Here is a 14,159-nt window from a genome sequence, read left to right as displayed (position 1 = left end):
GTTAGGGGCTAACAAGGAGGCATCTCTGGCAATGCAGTATTAAATGCTGTACTACATAGTTAACTTCGAAGTCCGTCTTGAATCTACAGACTTCTCCCAGATTTATATTTGGTAGGGGGGTGGGAACCGGAATGAAGGGACTCGGGGTAGGACGGATGGTAAAAGAGCAAAGACAGCATGTGGTCAGACTGTCAGGAAGAGCAGTCAGATGATAGGACAAAATTGCAGTCAGCAGGGTCAGTCACTATAATCCGTTGATATGGCCTAGGACTAACCGTGCATTCGGAATGTAAAATCAAAAAGGGTAGCAAATACAGCACTGTTATAATCTCAATGCACAGGGTATAAGAAATAAGGTGGATGATCTTGTTGCACTATTCCAGATTGTCAGGTATGATGTGCCTATGCCTGAAGAATGGTTGTAGTTGGGAGATGGATGTTCACGATCATACTTTATATTGGAGGGATAGGAAGGTAGGCAGAGGGGGTAGCTTAGCTCTACTGGTTTAAAAAAAAAAGCATCAAATCAATTTTTTAAAAATGTGACATAAGATCAGAAGATATTGAATCCTTGTGAGTTGAGTTAAGAAACTGCGAGGGTAAAAGGACCCTGATGACAGTTATATACAGGCCTCCCAGCAGTAGCTGGGTTGTGGACCACAGATTACAATGGGAAATGGAAAAAGAATGTCAAAAGGACAATGTTATGATAGTCATGGGATATTCTAACATGCACATTACCAAGTTAAGAGACCATGGTATTACAGAAAAGTTACTAACATGTTTAGAGCATTGGCTGATAGGTAGGAGGCAGCATTGGCGATAAAAGCATCCTTGTCTGGTTGGCTGCCACTGACTAGTGGTGTCCGAAGGAGTTTGTTGGGACCACTTCTTTTTATGCTGTATTTCAATGGTTTAGGTGTTGGAATAGGTTATACTATGAGGAGAGATTGAATCACCTGGGACTGTACTTGCTGGAATTCAGAAGAATGAGAGGAGATCTTATAGAAACATAAAATTATGGAAGGGATAGGTAAGATAGAGGCAGAAGAATTGTTTCCACTGGTAGGTGAGACTAGAACTAGGGAGCATGGCCTCAAGATTTGGGGGAGTAGATTTAGGATGGAGATGAGGAGGAACTGCTTTTCCCTGAGTGGTGAATCTGGAACTCTCTGCCCAATGAAGCAGTGGAGGCTACCTCAGTAAATATATTCAAAGCAAGGTTGGATAGATTTATGCATAGTAGGGGAATTGAAGGTTACGGAGAAAAGGCAGGTAAGTGGGGTCCATGACCAGATCAGTCATAATGTTATTGAATGATGGAGCAGGCTCAACGGGTCAGATGGCTTGCTTCTGCTCCTATTATGTTCTTATGAATAGATGGCTTGGAAGTTTGCAGATGATACGAAGGTTGGTGGAGGGGCAGGTAGTGTTAAGGAAACAGGTAGTCTGCAGAAGGACTTCGACAGATTAGGAGAATGGGCAAGAAAGTGACAAAGGAAATACAATGTTTGCAAATGTGTGGTCATGCACTTTGGTAGTAGAAATAAATGTGCAGCCTATTTTCTAAGTGGGGAGAAAATCCAAAAATCTGAAATGCAAAAGGACTTAGGAGTCTTTGTGCAGAACACCCTAAAGGTTAACTTGCAAGTTTGAGTCAGTGGTGAGGAAGACAAATGCAGTGTTAGCATTCATTTCAAGAGATCTTGAAGGAAAAGTAGGAAGAATAATGAAAGTTACTTTTCAATTGTCATAATTTTTCCATTTTTCAAAGGTTTCAAAGGTACATTTAATGTCAGAAATATATACATTATATTTCTGAAATGCTTTTAATTTGCAACCATCCACAAAAACAGAGGAGTGCCCCAAAGATGAAAAACAGTTAACTGTTAGAACCCCGAAGTCCCCCCAGTTCCTCTCCCTCCCAAGCGTAAGCAGCAGCAAGCAATGATCTCTCCTCTCTCTCTCTTCCCCCCCCCCCCCACCACCACTGGCAGAAAAAACATCCGCATCCGCCACTGAGCACTCAAGTGTGAGCAAAGCAACAGCAAGGACACAGACTTGCAGTTACCCCAAAGACTACATTGTTCACCTGGCATTTGGCATACCACAGACTTGCTCTCTCCTTAATAAGGGAGAAAGGTGTCTCCATTTCACAGCGAGCAGGGAGACATAACAAACAACTTGCTGGTTTACGATGTTAAAAGTCCGTACTGTCGCTTTTTTCGAGCTCTGTGCCTAGAGATCTCGAGTCTCTGGGCACACAGCCATAGATATTCTGACTCCCCCGACAACACATGGGTCTCCTGCCGTGACACTGACCTTTGATCCGCCTGTCTCCAGAGCCCTGAGATCCTAGGCCTCCAAAGGCGAGCTGAACAATGGCCAGTTGTGAAACCCTGAGAGCGGGTCCCATTCCAGCAAAGAACCGTAGTCAGCATGCAACTCCAGGTCAGGTTCTTCAAAAGAACCTGAAAGGGGAAAATAGGGATATTAAAGATGGAAATAGAGCTGTTACCAAAAATGCAAGCAAAGGAGTGGCCATTTAGTGCCATCTTAACTGTAGTTGGAGTTTTTAAGCTTAAGATTTTTAATGCTTTGAGTTTTCAGATGTTTCCGGGAGCATGAAGCATTGACAGATTGAAAAGATGCGGATACGGCTTCGCTCTATCAAAGGCTTTCTTAGCAATTTTGTATGATTTTTTCATACCAGCCTGCATGACTGGATTATTTTATTCAAACTTCCAGCCGCTTATTGCATTTCCCTGTCCACCACACCTGGTTTCACTCATCAGAATCAGGTTTATTATCACCAGCATGTGAAGTGAAATTTGTTAACTTGACAGTAGCAGTTCAATGCAATACATAATATAGAAGAGGAAAAAATAAATAAGTAAATCAATTGTAGTATATCTATATTGAATAGATTTTTTTTAATTGTGCAAAAAAACAAATACTCTATATTAAAAAAATGAGGTAGTGTCCAAGGGTTCAATGTCCATTTAGGAATCGGATGGCAGAAGGGAAGAAGCTGTTCTTGAATCACTGAGTGTGTGCCTTCAGGGTTCTGTACCTCCTGCTGATGGTAACATTGAGAAAAGAGCATGCCCTGGGTGCTGGAGGTCCTTAATAATGGACACTGCCTTTCTGAGACACCGCTCCCTGAAGATGTCCTGGGTACTTTGTAGGCTGGTACCCAAGATGGAGCTGACTAGATTTTGAACCCTCTGCAGCTTCTTTCGGACCTGTGCAGTATCAGACAGTGATGCAGCCTGTCTGAATGCTCTCCACAGTACATCTATAGAAGTTTTTGAGTGTATTTGTTGACAAGCCAAATCTCTTCAAACTCCCAATGAAGTATAGCCACTGTCTTGCCTTCTTTATAACTACATCGATATGTTGAGACCAGATTAGATTCTCAGATCTTTGCAGGAACTTGAAACTGCTCACCCTCTCCACTTCTGATCCTCTGAGGATTAGTATGAGTTCCTTCATCTTGCCCTTCCTGAAGTTCACTATCAGCTCTTTCGTGTTACTGACGTTGAGTGCCAGGTTTTTGCTGCTGCACCATTCCGCTAGTTGGCATATCTCACTCCTGTACGCCCTCTCATCACCATCTGAGATTCTACCAACAATAGTTGTATCATCAAATTTATAGGTGGCATTTGAGCTGTGCCTAGCCACATAGTCATGTGTATATAGAGACTAGAACAGTGGGAAAAGCACACTCCTGAGGTGTGCCAGTGTTGATAGTCAGTGAGGAGGATATGTTATCTCCAATCCACACAGATTGTGGTCTTCTGGTTAGGAAATCGAGGATCCAATTGCAGAGGGAGGTACAGGGGCTCAGGTTCTGTAACTTCTCAATCAGGATTGTGGGAATGATGGTATTAAATGCTCTGCTATAGTCAATGAACAGCATCTTAACATGGGTGTTTGTGTTATCCAGGTGGTCTAAAGCAGTGTAAAGAGCCATTGGGATTGCGTCTGCTGTTGACCTATTGTGGCGATAGGCAAATCCCAATGTGTCCAGGCCCTTGCTGAGGCAGGAGTTCAGTCTAGTCATGACCAACCTCTCAAAGCATTTCATCACTGTCAATGAGAGTGCTACCAGGTAATAGTCATTAAGGCAGCTCACATTATTCTTCTTGGGCACTGGTATAATTGTTGCCTTTTTGAAGCAAGTGGGAACTTCCGCCCTCAGCAGTGAGAGGTTGAAAATGTCCTTGAATACTCCCACCAGTTGGTTAGCATAGGTTTTCAGAGTCTTACCAGGTTTTTCGGGACCTTCCACCTTGCGAAGGTTCACTCTCTTTAAAGACAGCCTAACATCGGCCTCTGAGACAGATCATAGGGTCATCAGGTGCAGCAGGGATCTTCACAGCTGTAGTTGTGATCTTCCTTTCAAAGTGGGCATAGAAGGCATTGAATTCATCTGGTAGTGAAGCATCACTGCTATTCATGCTATTGGGTTTCATTTTGTAGGAAGTAATGTCTTGCAAACTCTGTCAGAGTTGCCGAACAATTGATGTCATCTCCAACCTCATTCGAAATTGTCTCTTCGCCCTTGAAATAGCCCTCTGCAAATCATACCTGGTTTTCTGGTACAGGCCTGGGTTGCCAGACTTGAATGCCACAGATCTAGCCTTCAGCAGACAACGTACCTCCTGCTTCATCCACACAAGTTTTAATGAAGTGGATAACAACTGCAGCATATTCATCCAGGTTCGAAGATGAATCTCTGAATACAGTCCACTCCACTGATTCAAAGCAATCCTTTAGGTGCTCCTGTGCTTCCCCTGTCCATACTTTCTCGGTCCTCACTCCTGGTGTTGCAGTAGTACTCGCCTGCCAGCATGTACTACTTCCCCTCCTCCCCCTCGCCCCCACTTTATTCAGTCTTCTGTCCCTTTCTTTTCTAGTCCTGATGGGTCTTGACCTGAAATGTCAACTGTTTATACCCCTCTGTAGATGCTGCCTGACTTGCTGAATTCCTCCAGCATTTTATGTAACTTAGTACAAAGACCTGACATCGGGTAGGGCTTCACTGATCAGGCCCAAGATGCAGTCAGCCAATTGTCAGTTCTGCTAAGAACGTTGAGGTTCAGGTTTTGGTATATTTTCTGAGTTAATGTAGGTAACTCATCTTTTTATCCTACTGAGCATTTCCAATCTCCTCTTGTATATCAACCGCACCATCCCACTGACCTCAGCATTACCTCCAGAACAATTACAGATTTCTTGGTGTTTTGTGTCCTAAACAAATGCCTAAAAATTGAGTTATCTGTAGGGAACATGTAGGTAAAATCCTCTTTCTGTGGGCATCTGTTAGATCCAACACAAACAAATGATCGGCAAGCAAAGTTTAAGAGCTATTGGAATTTTGTATAATCTTTGGGTGGTTGATATCTATCTTAGAATTAATGCATTTTGTACGTTTCAATTTACCCCATACAATGTTTACAAGTTGTAAAACTTGGTCATTTGAAAGGATTTCCTCTCCAACCTGCTAAATTGCAGGAAGAGAGGATGTGAGTTTCTGAGCAATCTCTTACAGATCTCTGAACAAACATTTCCTGAAATCTCAGCACTTCTGATGTTTTTAAAACCTTGTTTGTTTGATTTTGCTTCTCTTGCAATGTGCCAGTAACCCAAAGCTCAAGTTTGTCATTAAAATTAAAGTTCCATTTATGGAAAACTCCACATTGACCAATCAGTTGTAATTCTCAGTTTCATATGAAAGCCATTGTTAATCTATCTGATTTTGCTTGTCACTTTCCCTCTTGCTCTTTATTTACATTTAACTTGCCAAACCCCAATCAAAATTCTGAATATGTAGCATCAATATTTTTAAAACAATTGCATTAAGGAGAGAAAATTTTCCAACAATTTGTCCATCCTCTTCCCCTCCCCCCCCCCCCCCGCCTCCTCCCCTGCTCTCTTTATCCATTTCCAATTCTGGCTCCCCTCTTCCCCCTTCTCATCTCGTCATCTGCCCATTGCTTCAATAGGTGCTCCTCCTTCCCTTTTTCCCACGGTCCATTCTCCTCTCCTATTAGATTGCTTCTTCAGCCCTTTACCTCTTCCACCTATCACCACCAGCTTCTCACTTCATCCTCCCTCCTCCATTCACCCATCTTTCCAAGCTTCACCTATCCCCTGCTGACGTGCACTGTTTCCCCACTCCCTACCTTCTTGCACTGATTTCTTTCCAGTCCTGATGAAGGGTCTTGTTCAGAAATGTCGACTGTTTATTCCATGTCAAAGATGCTGCCTAATCTACATTCCTCAGCATTTTGTGTTTGTTGCTCTGGATTTTAAGGATCTGCAAAATCTTGTGCAAATTAGAGACTTTAGTTTGCACGATAATTATTGCTGTCAATACAAAAGCTAGATCCATACCTGAAGTCCAAAAATGTCTGCATGGAATGCCCATTAGGAGCCTGTATCACCAGTCTGGGTCTTGCAGCACCAGTCTATCAGTATTGTCAATGCCAAGTTGTATCATAAAAATGTGGCCATTAGTGGTACAGAGTTGCCACCTACAGTCCTTCTGTGCCTTGTAATCTTGGAGAGTTTTGGTACCAATCACGTAATAAAGTGGTGCTGCCCCTTAAAGTTTCATTTCCAGAAAATGACCTAGAATCTGGATTACATTAGTTTGTTTTCTCTGCTGTAAAATTGAAATCTGTCAGCTATCATTAGCATTCCAGGTCAAATCATTCCTATTGTGAAACTGGCCCAGGCATATTGGCAGTCTTTTATTTTTCCATGACTGGTATTGGTGTTTCACCAGTATCTAATCTTATAAAATCAGTGATGTGCACCATCATGCAAAGTCCTGAAGAGTTCTCTACTAGAATGGATGTGCAAAATTGCTTCCTGTGGTGGAGGAGTCTAAAGGCTGATTTATACTTGTGCATCAAATCGATGCCGTAGGTATGGCGTAGCCGCAAACCCCATGCAGTGCCTACGTGGATCCCTACGCCGTAGCCTGACGTGCACCTCTCCCAAAATGTAACTACGCGTCGCAGCAACGCAGACTGCAACAACTGTGATTGGTCTGCTTGGTAGCATTGCATTTCCTCCTACGCTGCAATGGCTTCCCATTGGGCGACTGAAGGGCAGGGAAGGAACTCTGGCTGCAATGCTTTCCATAAAGCTTTACAGACCTCCGAAATTATGGAGGACACATTTCGCTTTTACGAAAAAAGAAGCTCTCTTTAAACTTGTTTACCCCGAGAAAGACTACCATGACCATGAAGCCTTGCACGGGCAGGTGTGTGCACATGCGTGATGTGTGAATACATGATGTGCACATACGTGAACGTGTCCGAATTGCAGAGCGACGCGGACACACCAACGCACCAGTATAAATGCTCACAACGGCGTATCCCACTTGCGTAGGCTATGGCGCAAGCTAGTATGCACAAGTGTGAATCAGCCTTAAGGCTGAAGGACACAGCCTCAGAATAGAGGGGTCTCCTTTAGAAAGGAGATGAAGAAGAATTTCTTTAGTCAGAGTGGTGAATCTGTGGAATTTTTTTGCCACAGGCAGCTGTGGAGGCAAAGTCTTTAAGTATATTTAAGGCAGAGGTTGATAAATTCTTAATTAGTCAGGGCACTAATGGATATTGGATGAAGGCAAGGAGATTGGGGCTGAGAGGGAAAATAGATCAGCTGTGATGAAATGGCAGAGCAGACTCAATGGGCCAAATGGCTAATTCTGCTCCTATATCTTATGGTCTAATCAACCTCTGGGGGGGTGGGGGTGGAGATTGGAAGGATAAGGGAGCCCATGTTAGCATTCTTTCCTGACTAACATCCCTGGATTGAGGCTCAATGGGCAGACAATGTCATTTGTACACAAGATTCCCAAAACTGAAACTGTGCTCTAAGTATCACGGGGAAATAAAGAAGATTGATTAGTCTTCAATACTGCTTGTGTATCGGGGGAAAGGGGATGGTGAGAGGTAAATTACATCCTTATGACCATTTACAGTTGTACAGGATAAGAGGCATGCATAGTGGACAGCCAAAAACTATTTCCCAGGGTGAAAATGGCTACTATGAAGGGGCATAAGGTATTGGAGGATGTCAAAAGTAGTTTTTTTCCCCCTACACGGGCGGGGCATTGAATACACTGCTGGGATCAGCAGTAGAGCCAGATACGTTAAGGGTGTTTAAGAGACTCGGATAGGTACATGATGAAACAAAAAGAGGGTTATATGGGAGGGCAAGGTTACATGGATCAGGGTAGGTTAAAGGGTCAGCACTGAATTGTGGGCCAAAGGGCCTGTTCTATTTACTATTCAATATTCTATTGGTTTATGGAAAGTCCTGGCCCAGTTGCCACTTAGACTAGAGCAGAGATTACCACCATCAAAGTAGTCAATCCAGTTTCGTGCCAGGTCTGAGCTTTTAATCTTCAAGCACTATATTCCTCAATCAACCGAAAGCTGTGCAGGCGTATTGGAGGCAGTGATGGATTTCATCAAGGCAGCTCTTGAGATGTGGAAAGATATGGCAGATCCTGAGAAGAGTCCATGCTTTTCTGTGCCTTACTGTAAACATATTGGTGAACAGTGCACAGGAAGAAGTGCCCCAGTCATTATGTTGCCTCCTTCCACCTTGATTCTGTCTGGCATCAAGGAACTGTATGGCATCCCCTCAGATTCAGCCACACAACTTATTGATGCAGTTAGGTGAAGAATGTTCTTTTTTCTAATTACATAGCTTTGTCAGAACGAAACTTGCTATAATTAAAAGGATGTGATGATAGCTGGGGCTCTGCTGAGGAGTGTAATTATCCTTTCAGGCTGCAGTATTGAGTGCTTAAAATGTAGATAGTGATTTTGAAGTGCAGTTGGATAAAAGGTAAACTATTCTCTATTTATATCCAGTATTATTAGCAAATACTGAATTCATTGTAAGATTATAACGTTAGAATATAAAGTAGGAAAACAGAAATACAATTGTTTTTAGATTGCCATTATAGCCACTGAACTGTCGTCATTTGAAGTATAACGTGTTTTGCAGGACATGGCAAAGATTTATCTCTTTCCTAAATGAGTTGAGGTTTACAGTAAGTCGTGAGATTGTGATTCACTGCTGTTTGGGTGGAGGGATGTAGTTTGCATTTATCAGTGGGTTTTCCTCACTTACCATATTTATTTAAATTTTTCCGAGAATAAGATGTCTAAAAATGCATTGTTCTGAAGTTTCCCCGCAGGAAGAACATACTACTGACTTGATTGCTGTTGATGTAAAAACAGAAATCTGGCCAAAGCCAGCTGGCCTCTTCATTCCAAAAAGTAACCAAACAACTTTTAATGAATTTGCTTTACTTCCTTCATTCTTGAAAAGAGTTTGTATTATCTTTTATTCTGATTTGTACTTCACAAAATGGATATGAATTGAGAACATTTACCTTATCCATCTCAATTTCAAATTCATGAGTAGAACCTTGTTTGTCAAGATTTAGGACTTGCATGTACTTTAACAGTTAAATAAACAATAAATCAAATTAACCAACTGGAGCTTGATTTAGGCTTTGAATAAACTATCTTCCCTCCTACCACCGATTAGTGAGGCTTTTGACATGGAGGCTTCTAAGGAATTTGGGTAATGTTATAGCAGTAGAGAACCAGGTAGAGGAGTTTTGACCTTCTGACTTGATTGCATCAATTCTAAATTTACATTTCACCATTTTTAACCTGTTGTGTGTAAACCTTTCCAGTTTTTTCCAAGGTAACTAACCACGTGACATTACGATTTTTTACTCTTCAAGTATGTGAAGGATGTAAGAAGTAAAGTCAATTCAATTCAGTAGCATTAATCTTTTATAATGTCATCATCCAACTTTTGAGAGTTCCTTTCAATAAGCCTTGGAGACTATTTAATATCATAAATGTTTATAGCTACCTGAATTCAAAAGAGCACTGCTGCAGATGCTGAAAACCTGAAAGAAAGAGTAAAATGCTGGATATTTTTGGCAGGCCTGCCAGCATTTGTGAAGAGTGAATCTTTTAATCTCTTAGCTGATGATCTTGGTCTTTGATCTGAAATTTTAAGTATTTGGTTCATGTTTGCTGTTCTTGTACTGAACAAAATTGGGGATATGGGAGCTGCCACACCCAGCCTTCAGGATATGATTATCCCCAGTTGTTTCTGTAATTAGGAGTTGCTGTTGTGAGCAAGAAGTACAGTGGGGTAACTGATCTTGAATTCTTATACTGTTAAGGTAGTGATACAGGATCTTCAGCCCACTCATTCATGCTGACCACATTGTCCACAATTTTCTGTTGAACCATGATGGAAGTCTTTTTCCACAAGTGTGTCCTCCCATTGCCATCCTAAAATTGGAGCCACTACTTGATATGTGTTGTGAAGACCAAAATATTACAGGTCTAATGGGAGCAAGTGACTGATCAAATTTGGCAGCAATACTTCCTGATCCAAATCTTTTGCACTTTTAGGCAGCTTGCTGTCATTTGGATTAATTTTGTATCTTATTTTGCGAGTTTCACTACCCATTCTCAAGATAAAATCTACACTGATCTGCACCATAAAGATAACTCCTGTGCCCAGTCATCTCTGGAATCAAATCTTAGAATAGTTGGCTCTTGTTTGTGGAACATACACAGAGTAATGGCATCAGGTGACTAACTTGGTCTGAGAATTTAATTGGACACCAATCATTAACATCTAGGTTAATTTCTTCGGTAGTTTGAAGCCAAATTAATTAGTGGCATTTCAAATTCTTCTAGACTGGGATGGCAAGGAAAGTAAATTTATTTGAAGAAGAAAACCTTTATGACAGTTTAATCATTTAAGATAATTTATTTTAACTTTACTATAAGATCCCCAGCTGGGATTACTTCTGATCAAAGTAAATGTATTATCAAAGTACATGCATCATCATATTACCCTGAGATTCATTTTCTTGTAGGCATTCACAATAAAGACAAAGAAACACAATAGAATTAATGATAAATTGCACACAACAAAGATGGACAACAACCAATGTGCGAAAGATGACAAATTGTGCAAATGCAAAAATAAATACCATAATAGTAATAATATTGTGAATATTAGTTGTAGGATCTTTGAAAATGAGTCTGTAAGTTGTGGAATCAATTCAGTCATGGTGTATGAAATTATCCACTCTTTCAGGAGTCCAGTGGTTGAAGGGTAATAACTATTCCTGACTCTGGAGTGGGATCTAAGGCTCCTGTGCCACCTCCCTAATGGCAGTAATAAGGGAGCATAGCCTTGGTGGGTTCCTTGATGATAGATCCTGCTTTCCAGCATCAGGGCTCCTTGTAGATGTGTCCAATGGTGGGGAGGGCTTTAAATGTGACAGATAATGGATGTTGAAGGAGACTAGTGTTGAAATTGCAGGGGCACTGGCAGATATATTTAAAAAGTCGGTGTCTACGGGTGAGGTGCCAGAGGATTGGAGAGTGGCTCATGTTGTTCGTTGTTTAAAAAAGGATCGAAAAGTAATCCAGGGAAATTATAGGCCGGTAAGTTTGACGTCGGTAGTGGATAAGTTATTGGAGGGAGTACTAAGAGACAGAAGCTACAAGCATTTGGATAGACAGGGACTTATTAGGGAGAGTCAACATGGCTTTGTGCGTGGTAGGTCATGTTTGACCAATCTATTGGAGTTTTTCGAGGAGGTTACCGGGAAAGTGGATGAAGGGAAGGCAGTGGATGTTGTCTACATGGACTTCAGTAAGGCCTTTGACAAGGTCCCGCATAGGAGGTTAGTTAGGAAAATTCAGTCACTAGGTATACATGGAGAAGTGGTAAATTGGATTAGACATTGGCTCAATGGAAGAAGTCAAAGAGTGGTGGTAGAGAATTGCTTCTCTGAGTGGAGGCCTGTGACTAGTGGTGTGTCACAGGGATCAGTGCTGTGTCCATTATTATTTGTCATCTATATCAATCATCTGGATGATGATGTGGTAAATTGGGTCAGCAAATTTGCTGATGATACAAAGATTGGAGGTGCAGTGGACAGTGAGGAAGGTTTTCAAAGCCTGCAGAGGGACTTGGACCAGCTGGAAGCATGGGCTGAAAAATGGCAGATGGAGTTTAATACAGACAAGTGTGAGGTATTGCACTTTGGAAGGACAAACCGATGTAGAACATACAGGGTAAATGGTAAGGCACTGAGGAGTACAGTGGAACAGAGGGATCGAGGAATACAGATACAAAATTCCCTAAAAGTGGCGTCACAGGTAGATAGGGTCGTAAAGAGAGCTTTTGGTACATTGGCCTTTATTAATCAAAGTATTGAGTATAAGTGCTGGAATGTTTTGATGAGGTTGTATAAGGCACTGGTGAGGCTGAATCTGGAGTATTATGTTCAATTTTGGTCACCAAATTACAGGAAGGATATTAATAAGGTTGAAAAAATGCAGAGAAGGTTTAGAAGGATGTTGCCAGGACTTGAGAAACTCAGTTACAGAGAAAGGTTGAATAGGTTAGGACTTTATTCCCTGGAGCGTAGAAGAATGAGGGGAGATTTGATAGAGGTATATAAAATTATGATGGATATAGATAGAGTGAATGCAAGCAGGCTTTTTCCACTGAGGCAAGGGGTGGAAAAAAAACCAGAGGACATGGGTTAAGGGTGAGGGGGGAAAAGTTTAAAGGGAACATTAGGAGGGGGCTTCTTCACACGGAGTGGTGGGAGTATGTAATGAGCTGCCAGACGAGGTGGTAAATGCGGGTTCTTTTTTAACATTTAAGAATAAATTGGACAGATACATGGATGGGAGGTGTATGGAGGGATATGGTCCGTGTGCAGGTCAGTGGGACTAGGCAGAAAATGGTTCGGCACAGCCAAGAAGGGCCAAAAGGCCTGTTTCTGTGCTGTAGTTTTTCTATGGTTTCTATGATTGTTACGGTTGTAAATAATCCAGTAACTCACTGTGTCATGTGGCTTAAGATGACTGTGGAGTTGTGACATAATTGCAGGAGAATTGAAATGTGTTTAGTAATGAGGGTATAAAGGAGTGTTTTTACTATTTCATATGCATATTGTGTAATTAGAGTGACTCAGTCTAGTTGGTGATCAGTGACTCAAGAAACCTAAGTGCAGTGTTATGCAGGACTAAAAATGAATTGTTGATTACCTTTTGGTTCAAGAACAGTTGTATTTACATATTGGACCTTGAGCAGTAAGGAAGACAAATTGTAGTTCAGCCTTGGCAAAAGGTTTTGACTACAGGAACAAAGAGTTCTTGTTTGGTTATAGTGGGCTTTAGTAAGACCACACTTGCAGTATTGTTTAGTTACATAAGAAAGGGTATATTTGCTGGAGAAGAAATCCAGTGAGGGTTCACCATACTGATTCCATGGATGATTGTACTGCTGTGGTAGGGAGAGACTGGACTATGTTCAGATTTCAGAAGAATGAAGGGATATCTTAGAAATATACAAAATTCTGATGTTTAACAGACTAGATGTGGAGATGTTTGCCCTATATGGTGGGGAGGGGGGAGGGGAGTGTTTTAAAACAACAGATAAACCTTAGGATGTAGGTTAAACCATTTAGGGCTAAAGTGAAGAGAAATTTCTTCACTTAGAGTGATGAACCTGTGAAATTTTCTACCACAAAAGGCAGTGAAGGCTTGGTGGAATATTTGATGTTGATAAATGATTACACATGGCATCAGTGGCAACTGGGGGAGTGCAGCACTATGGTAATGAGACTAGAGATCAGCTAGAGTTTTGAATGAGTGACAGACTTGAGGGGTCAAATGGCCTGCTTCTCACATTTGCTACATTCGACTTTCTCAGTGTAGAGAGCAATCTTGGGTTTCTTTATTGGAGAGACTATTTTTCACACCATTTCTTGTCAATGACTTGAAGCTATCTTGACAAACAGTGCAGTATTGAAAATAGGACGTATGCTTCTGAATCTGCGTGTTGGATGCTGGCATCATAATTTCTTAGTAGTCAGGCATGTAATTCACCTGAAACCTCATGCCATTTGATGTAATAGACAGGAAAAATTTTATTGAGAAGCAAATTGCGTTCCACCAGAATAGAAATCCATTGAATCAATTGCTGTTGTATGATTCCCAATGTGTTATGGTGCAAGCATTTCTTCCTAAAATTCAATTTTTAGATGTGATTATTTA

General features: G+C 41.4%; 1 protein-coding gene across 1 annotated transcript in view; it reads left to right on the top strand.

The window, feature by feature from the left end:
• sptlc2a (serine palmitoyltransferase, long chain base subunit 2a) overlaps positions 1–14,159 on the top strand; it is a 148,084-nt gene that overhangs the window by 33,360 nt on the left and 100,565 nt on the right. The window lies entirely within an intron of this gene.

The sequence above is a fragment of the Mobula hypostoma genome, chromosome 1 (assembly GCF_963921235.1).
Source record: "Mobula hypostoma chromosome 1, sMobHyp1.1, whole genome shotgun sequence".
Lineage (NCBI taxonomy): Eukaryota > Metazoa > Chordata > Chondrichthyes > Myliobatiformes > Myliobatidae > Mobula > Mobula hypostoma.
This window is presented reverse-complemented; position numbering and strand designations above follow the sequence as displayed.